The sequence below is a fragment of the Tamandua tetradactyla genome, chromosome 19, assembly GCF_023851605.1.
Source record: "Tamandua tetradactyla isolate mTamTet1 chromosome 19, mTamTet1.pri, whole genome shotgun sequence".
Lineage (NCBI taxonomy): Eukaryota > Metazoa > Chordata > Mammalia > Pilosa > Myrmecophagidae > Tamandua > Tamandua tetradactyla.
This window is the reverse complement of record NC_135345.1, coordinates 70712045-70721124: the sequence shown is the minus strand read 5'-3', so window position 1 is coordinate 70721124 and position 9080 is coordinate 70712045. Positions and strand designations below refer to the sequence as shown.

The 9080-nt window shown below is 36.4% G+C and overlaps 1 pseudogene; it reads left to right on the top strand.

Annotated features, from left to right (window-relative positions):
• Positions 1 to 390: 390 nt before the first annotated feature.
• On the top strand, positions 391 to 3564 carry LOC143663417 (tubulin alpha-1 chain-like; annotated as a pseudogene).
• Positions 3565 to 9080: the final 5516 nt, after the last annotated feature.

Below are 9080 nucleotides of genomic sequence, written 5' to 3'. Positions count from 1 at the left end.
CAGAGTTATGTTAATTAACAGATAAAATATAATTTATATATTTGTCTTGCCTTTCTTTTAAAGTCTTTCCTTGTTACAGATGGAGCCCCAAACCATAGTTGACTACTTTTAGGGCAAAGCAGTGCAATTGACAACTTGGCTATTTCTATGATCTGTAGCTTTTTTCCCCCAGCATCTGATCTTATTTATTTGTAACTCTTAGAAAATCTAATTTTTGATGGGACTCAGACTTAGAGGTAGAAGCTCTCAGAGGGGACAACCTCCATCTCTTGGTAATCTGTTCCTGGCATTTTTCTTTGGCCTTCTTCATCCTCTTGGCCAAAGTTTAGCATATTCTACAGCCTCTTCCTTATTTTTCTTAGTACACTGTTTCTTTGGAGCAATGCGTCAATGTTTATGTTGCAGGACATGTGGAGTAACACGACACTGAATCTTGGGTGCTTTGGTCCTGGGTTTCTTACCTTCTTTGCTCAGGGGCTTTCTCATAACAACCAGGTGGACATCATCTTTGGAGAGATTCAAGTTTGTGGATACTGCTGGCTCTTTTGGGCCCCAGGCAATGAGGCCTAGTAGTATCAGTCAGTCCCGGAATGTCCTTCTCTCTTTTTTTTCACAATAACCAAGTTGAGAACACTCAGATTGGCCTCCACAATGCTACATTGAACAGATTTGAGCTTTCTTTCTCCAGTTCTTCTTGGTCTATAACAGGAATGCCCCTTACTCAGTAAGAGACAGACACAGCCATGAGTCAAGATACCTGTCATTTCCACCACTGATTCAGATTTCCATTCTTTGCCCAGAGCATTAGCAGCAACTTCTGGGGCCATTCACTTCTCATAAGAGGTACATAGATTGCATCCATCATCCACTTCAATGAGCTTCTGGCAACCAGTAGCTGGGAAGGAGATGTTTAACTTCATGGTAAGACAGCTGACTACCCCTGAGGCACCATGAAAAGGAGGACCTGTAGCTTTTTTAAGAATAACTAAAACCATGACTAACAACACCACACAACACTGCTTAACATCATACAGATTAGTATCAGGATATAACATGGTTAGTGAAAACATTGTCAGATTTTAGGAATTTTATGCAATCTAATATTATTTTACCTCTACAAATTTAACCAGTAACAGGATAGAAAATCTCTTTTAATCACTGTAATACTTCCCAATAAAAGGAATAAAAGGAATAAAAATGCTGGAAGAATTTAGAAAATAAATAAAGAATGACCTAAGAATATCTTGTAGACACTTATAAGACCTAAATAAGAAAGCAGCATATAAATAAATAAAACTGGATTAGGTTTTTTAGAAGCCACACCTTAATTTTGTAAACTAATATATTCCTGGTATTATTTAGCAGTTAGGAATGATGTTATTGAAAATTTGAGTTTTTTCTGGATATAAATCCCTTAAATATCAAAAAGCTGATTATGTTTCAAACTTGGGGCTTTCCTGACCTTTGAAGCTCAATTTGACTGAGAAATTTTAGGCATATTGTAAAGTAATTATTTGTGTGTTCTGCGTATAGTCTATAAATGCCTGGCTGTGTTCCAAACCCAAGCACAAATTTCTTCTTCCATTATTTTGTAGTATCTCATCTCTTCTCCCCTTCATGAATACCGTTACTTGAAGGAAGTATGCAGGTTCAGAAGTTTTGTGGATCTTAATTTGTTTATCATATATTTCAAAAAAAGAAATCTTTTGTGTTAAGCTGAGTATTCATACAGAACTAAAATTTAGTTTTCTCCCTGTTAAAATGACATGTTATTTTAGTCTGCTGTTAATGTAAAGTTTTTTAAAAAGTTTTTCTTTTTAAGTAGTCTCTGTCTACAAAACAAAGATCTTACATCAGAATAATATCCTTGTTAATATCTTTTGCGCTTCTCCTCTTTTATTTCAGAAGACAATTTATAAGACAATTTTATTCATTGTCTTATACTATGTCCTTGTGCAAGTATATTTAACTAAAATATAAATTCTTTGAAGTTGAGAATTGTTTTCTCTATTTATGACAGCATTTACTAACAGAAATATTCTGATTGACATTAACAAAGCCACTGCAAATTAAAATTCTTTCACATACTGAAGTAACAAATGTCCAAGTAACCAAAAGCAAAATTCTTTGAAATCCAGCTAATCAAGGTTATAAAAAAAAACCATTCATATTTCTTACCAAACTTAATCAATTTCTTAAATAGGGTATATTTGAAGCATTAACTATTTTTAATTTTATTATACTTTACCCAAGTTTTATTACCAGGTACATTGCTTAGTTCACGTAACCTAACCTATGTAGTTAGGCTATTTTAAAAGGAATTTTATAAATACTAGCTTGTTTTTTCAGTAAGCTTATATAAATTTAGGGAGAAATACCCAAGCAGGATAAAATTGCATTTGTTCAATTAAAAATTTATCATAAAATTCCTTTTATTGGAGGTTGGAAAAAAATCTCTTTGTTTTCATGATATCTTAAAATTACAAAGAGTTTTAAAAAAACATTGACTAACAGGATTCATGGCTTTACTGGAGACTTGTAACATGTCTGCAGTCAACAAGCCTCCAGAAACTTCACCTATCATAATAACCACGTCTTTGTGGACCTGGGGCTTGCTGTTATAGATGGGGTAAGAACTGGCATTTATAGGCATCTCTTCCATCTTGAGCAGCTGATATCTGGCAAAGAAGATGCTGCCAACAACTATGCCTGTGTCCACTGCACTGTGGAAAAGGAGATCATTGATCTGGTGCTGGATTGAATCTAAAAGCTCTCAGACTGGTGCACTAGGCTTCAGGACCTCCTGATCTTCCATAGCTTTGGGGGTGACACTGGCTCAGGCTTTACATCTCTATTGATGGAACAGCTTTCTGTTGACTATGGCAAGAAGTCCAAGTTGGACTTTGCCATCTACTCAGCCCCCAAATTATCCACAGCAGAGGTAGAACTCTACAACTCAATGTTGACCACACTATGCTGGAGCACTCGGATTGTGACTTCATGGTAGACGGTGAGGCCATCTATGGTATCTGTTGCTGTACCCTGGACATTGAGCACACTACCTACCTCTCATTGGCCAGACTGTGCCCTCCATGACCACCTCTCTGCTCTTTGATGGAGCTTTCAATGTGAATCTCACTGGTTTCCAGACCAACCTAATGTCCTACCCCCACATCCACTTTCCACTGGTGACCTACTTGTTGATTATCTCAACCATGAGCAGCTTTTGGTGGCAGAGCAAAAGTGGACCATGAGCAGCTTTTGGTGGCAGAGATCACCAATGCCTGCTTTGAACCTGCCAATCAGATGGTCAAGTGTGACTCTCACCATGACAAATACATGGCTTGCTGCATGCTCTAACATGGGGATGTGGTACCCAAGGACATGAATGCCTTCATCACCATTATCAAGAACAAATGCACCATCTGGTTTGTGTACTGGTGTCCCACGAGTTCCAAGGTTGGCATCAGCTACCTGCCCCTCACAATGGTTCCTGGGGCAGAGCTGACTAAGGTACAGCAGGCAGTCTTCAGGCTAAGCCACAAAGACCTTTCCCTTCTTTAACTATTTCAAGTTATTAGATTTATTTTACTAAAAGCTGTGACCAGGATCATATGAAAAGGTCTTTGCTTTTTCCAGAGGCAGCCCTTTGACAGTTTTATGCTGCCTTAAGGAAATTCCAGGGGCAGTTTTTTTCAAATGTCCAGGCTTGTTTATAATAATTACAACCATATTGAGGCCAGATTATGTTAAAGAAATAAAACCTTTTTTTAATAGACTAATAACCGGAATCTTTTCAATTTTCAATACAGCCCAAAGTTTCCTCTTTTAAAAGAATTTACATGATCAGTAAACAGTTAGGAACATTTGACCAATAAAAATGGAGGAACAGACCAATCAACAAATTCAAACAGACACTTAACAGTTATTATATTTAAGTAACACACCAATTAATAACTACACTGAACACACCAACTAACAAACAAGCATTAAATGCTTGGCACACAGATTAACAATTAAACAAACATCAACTCTTACTATACCCAGGTAACACACCAGTTAGCATTTGAACAGGCTTACTTAATTTCATTAAATATCAATTAGTTATTGGATTACTCATTTATTTTTTTCAGAAGTATAGTCAACAGTTTAGGTCAGGGCCTCAAACCCTGTACAGCACAGTACCCAAAATCAGAAGGTCTAGCAGTCAGAGCAAAGGGGATCATCCTGGAAGCATGACCCAGGCCTAGGTCAAGTGGACTCTAACTGCCTGTTTAGTCCCCAATCCACTTTTACCCTGATGACCCACTTACTCAGTCAGATGTCTGGACGTGGAACTGGAAACCGTTTCTCTCTTTGAAGCTTTTTGGAAGTGCCAAAAGTTTCTGAAGTGCCAGCAGAACAGAGAACCCTGGTTGCAGAGCCTGTAGACTAAATTCAGTCCAGCAGCTGCAATAGGCTCAGTTTATCTGTTCTGCTGGTACTCTCCGGGGCTCCAGAGATTTGGGCATTCATCCTGGAGGGTTGCCAAATTGTTATCAGACAAAAGTCATGGATTCTTTAGCCAGATACACCCAATAACCAATTCCTGAGGCCCCGGGGTTTCAAAGAAGGAAGAATGTATTACTAGGTGCCTGGTAGGGGAGCAGATGGTCTAATGGCCCAAAATCTGCCTCCCAGAACTGCAGTAATTCAGAGAGTTTCATTAGAGGAAAAAATGGGCAGAGCTTAGGGTAAGTAGCCCCAGAAGATGCAATTAGAGGTGTTCTGATTATTGAGCATGCACAGATTAATTATATGCTTGGTCACCGAGTGTATGAAAGAAAATAGTAAAGTGAGGTATAGGTGACTTGGGAGTTAAAGTCTAAGCTACTGTGTATGTCTGGCAGGGCCACTTTGGTCAGAACCAGTCTAGCTCATCAAGATCTTTGGGCTTGTGGTGGGTTAGTTCTAGGTCCACTGAAGTCCCTTCATTAATAAACATCAGGGGCTGCCTTCAGTGATTCCAGACTCTAAAGTTGAAAGACTGGATAACTGGGTACAAATGAAGGTTTGTCACAAGATTTTTACAATCACAGAGGCAAAAGATAGGGGCTATATAATCATCAGAGATAAAGGTGACTGAATTACAATTAAGAGATTTCAGGGATTTTTCTCTGTCTAGTTCGATATACCAGAAAGCAAAAAGATTATCTATATAATGACTCAGTAATCAAAATCATCCCTTAAATCCTAATTTCTCACTTACACTATGAGATCACAATTTCTCAAAACGTGATTCTAGAAACTTAGTTACAGCAACTTTTGACTCAGTTGTTCACATATATACAAAGTAATGCACTGAATCTAAAGCATGAACAATTTTTTATTCTTTTTAAAAAGCTTGTACTAAGCAATAATTCAACTGGAACTCTGCCTGGAGGCTTTATTAGGTTCATAATAGATGAGGATTAATGATTGGGCTTTTGTCTCTAAAGCTGTGGAGTTCACGGCAGGGGAGCAATAGGGTAAAGTTAGGGGTATTAAAGTGTAAATTACATGATAAAGCATATTTTCCTTTTACATTTGATGAGTCAGCTTATGAGGTTTCAGGTCAAAGGTGAGCTCCCTCAAGAGAGCTTTTGTTGTTTGTTTTTCAGGAAATGGAAACCACAGGGAGAAGTATGGACAGTAGAAGCAGCTATACACCTTTCCCAAGGCTACTAAAGGGAAGAAAGAACCAACGTTCATATCCACCTGCTTCTTTTACCTTATTATAAGAAGATGGAATGGTTTCACAATTGAAGTTCTTTAACTCTAATGTTAAACAGGAGTGGGTTTTATCCTCCCTGTATTGCTGTGAGTCAGAATGAGTGTGTTGGTCTGGTTCCCAGGAAAGCAACTCTCTGATTCTCTTTTTCTACCTAGAAAGGGATTATGTGTCTGTATGTGTGATTGTGCATGTTGAATTTGAGGTGGGGTGTGTGTGTATGAGTTGAAGGAAATTGAACATCAGAGACCAAACTTTGTTGTTTTCTTCCCTGGGAGCAGGACGGAGGTCAGGAGTAAATACAAACAAAACGAACAACACACACACACACACACACACACACACACATTCCTCAATTAGGGCTTCTCTCTTTGGCAGCTAAAAAAGTAATGCACTCTCGTAGGACCCAAGACTGTTACAATTTTGGTGCTAAGACACTGTATTAGTCAGGTTGTCTATTGCTCCTTAAACTCACCTTTATTAACAACGGGAAAGAAATAAAAGAATATGCACCCAGACTCTCAGTTCAAGAACCGTGTCTTTCCTAACCAAATGCCTTCCTTAATTGAGGAAGAGAACACTTTTGGTTGCTAGTTGTATATAAGACTTTGTGTTCATTTTGTTTTCAATAGTGATTATCAAATGTAAGTGGGAGAGCATGGATTTAAGCTCAAAGTTTATCTTTCTCATACTGAATTTTATGACCTCAACTCTGTAGTGTGTTCTTTATTGAAGGCTAATTGCATGGACTTTGGTCAAATTTACAATTATGAATAAAACATTTGAAAGATAATGATACGCTAGTCTTTACCAGGCATGTTTGACTAAATACAAATAATCTATTCCCTTTATCTAGTACTAAAAACTCCTTATATATCATGCCTCTATGATTATTAGCATAAATCTAAAAGACTTCATTTATCTAAACTCTTACTGAATGCTTGTTAAGGGCCAGGCTCAATGCTAGTCTATAGCACTATAGCAAGTGCAGTTGTATATGTTGTGCATTCTGCAAATTCCAGGAGGTATCGTTCATTCTACAACACACAACCTGCGTGTCCTTAGGTGGGACCTTGAAAGGCAATGAGTTTAGGAAGAGGAATAAGCCACAGCCATTGTTAGCAAAGGATTCTGAACTAATATAGAATAAGTAGAATCCTATGCTTCTGAAGACATCTAAGGAAGGAAGATCCAGATTTGGATATTTTTACTTATTTCTCCACGTCAAGAACTTTTCATTTCTTTCAGATGTTACTTTATCCAGTAATGTTTCTCACTGTTAACATCCTTCTTCCTCATCATAGATGATTCAGGTGTGCTGGGATGTCAATATTCTGATGAGGGACTTCTCCAATTCTGAAGAGGGAAATCAGGAAAAAACCTGTTGGTGACACATGTCTGTGTAACCCGCCTTCACAGAGGGAAGTAGGTTCATCCTCTTTCTAATCCCTACCTTCTCCAGTAAATGAGCTAGGATGACACAAATAATTTCAAGGGTGTGATGCTTATCATTATTTCTATCACAGGGGGAAAAGGTAGCCCTGTGCTCAGGAGTTTACAGGGAAGCAAAAAAAAAAAAAAAAAGATTGGCCTCTTCTTTGGACTTAATGCATTCATAAGAAGTATAACTACAAAAAATCATATATGCAAAATTATATATATATATATATATATATATATACACATGAAACCATTTGGAGAACCTAGACAGGTGTTAAGATATTCAAATGCATTCTCCTAGATCTGTAAAATAAAAAACACACATCTTCAAAATTTAAAAGGGAACTAGGAACACCATCTTAATCTGAAAAAAAAAAATTGCCATCAATTTTGCCTAGAGCAAAAACATCACGTCCAGGGCCAATATTACTTTCCATTCTATTTTTTGCTTCTGCTCATTCAAACATTTAGAACAGTTATTCAATTCTACTCTATAGTTCATAAAATTGAAGATATTAGTTTTATAAACATGTAGTTAAAAATAAATTAAATACAGTAATTAGAAGCTTATGTTGCTGAAGTTTATAGGCCCCTTCCTTACCAATGCATACACTTTAAAAAGCTTCTATATGCATAGCATTCATTTGTATTTGCCTTGCTTATGCAAACTTTGAAAGCATTAGACCCAGTCCCTGACTCCAGAGAACTTATCTGCTTATAAGATAAATGACAAAAATAAAAACAGCCCATAAATATTAAGCTAAATTAAAGAAAATAAAATTAAAATGGAAAGTTGAGGAAATATGTGTCCATTTTATGGAAGAAAAAACATTAATGACTTTAACATAAACAGAATTATTAAAAATTGTAAGAACATAAATATTTCAACAGAAAAAATGGGAAAAGAGTAATAACAATTCTCCACCTTCAAAAATTACTAGTAATTTAAGATAGTCAACATCTGATGTAAAGAAATGTTAACTAAAAGGAGGTGACTTGGTCTATAAGACTATACACCACCACAGAGGTCTGCCAAATTAAATGTTTGGTAACGAGGAGGGATAAGAGGCACATTGATACTCTGCTGATGAGAAATTAAATTGGTACAAAGTTTACGAAAAACAATTTTTTTTCAGGGAAGAAAGATTGTTGAAAATAACACTATTTTACCATGATACTGTAAATTTTATCTAACACATCTCATTATTTCCACAACCAGATCTCTTCTTCCAAACTTCTAATTGAACTGTCTTTGCAGTGATTTTCTCATGCAAAAGAAAACTTAGGTTTACATTGCAGTAGTTGATTAAGACTTTATTTTTTTTAAAGAGTAAAATGCTCAATAAACATACTTTCTAAAAACAAATTAATTTATTGTTTCAGTGATTTGTCCTTTGCTAGAATATTTTTTTTTCTCCATGAGAAAAGCTACATGGCATCTCATCACACATCCCAACTCTGCAGAGTTTGTGTTTGAGATGCTGGAAAATTCTGAGAATGTTTGGTGGCACAATCCTGCAAATGTGATTAACAACACTGGATTATATACTTTCGAAAGTCGACAAAATGGAAAATTTTAGTTTGTATATATGTTACCAGTAAAAAGTTACCAACTCAGCTCAAATGAAGAAACCTCACCACACTAATATTGTTGTAGTAGAGTAAGTATTTAGTGATTTTCTCATTTGAAAAAGAAGTGTTTTGAATCCTTTTAAAAAGTGTAATTAAAAAAAAATCTGTTGAATATACCAAGAAACCAACATCTGGAAGTTAGTTATTAGGTGGTTCTTGTGCCTTTTCTGGGATACTGTGATGAAGGCTGATACTCACAGTTTGGCATCTGCACAAAATCCTTTCATTATGTCTGTGTATATGCACATGCGCTTCCATT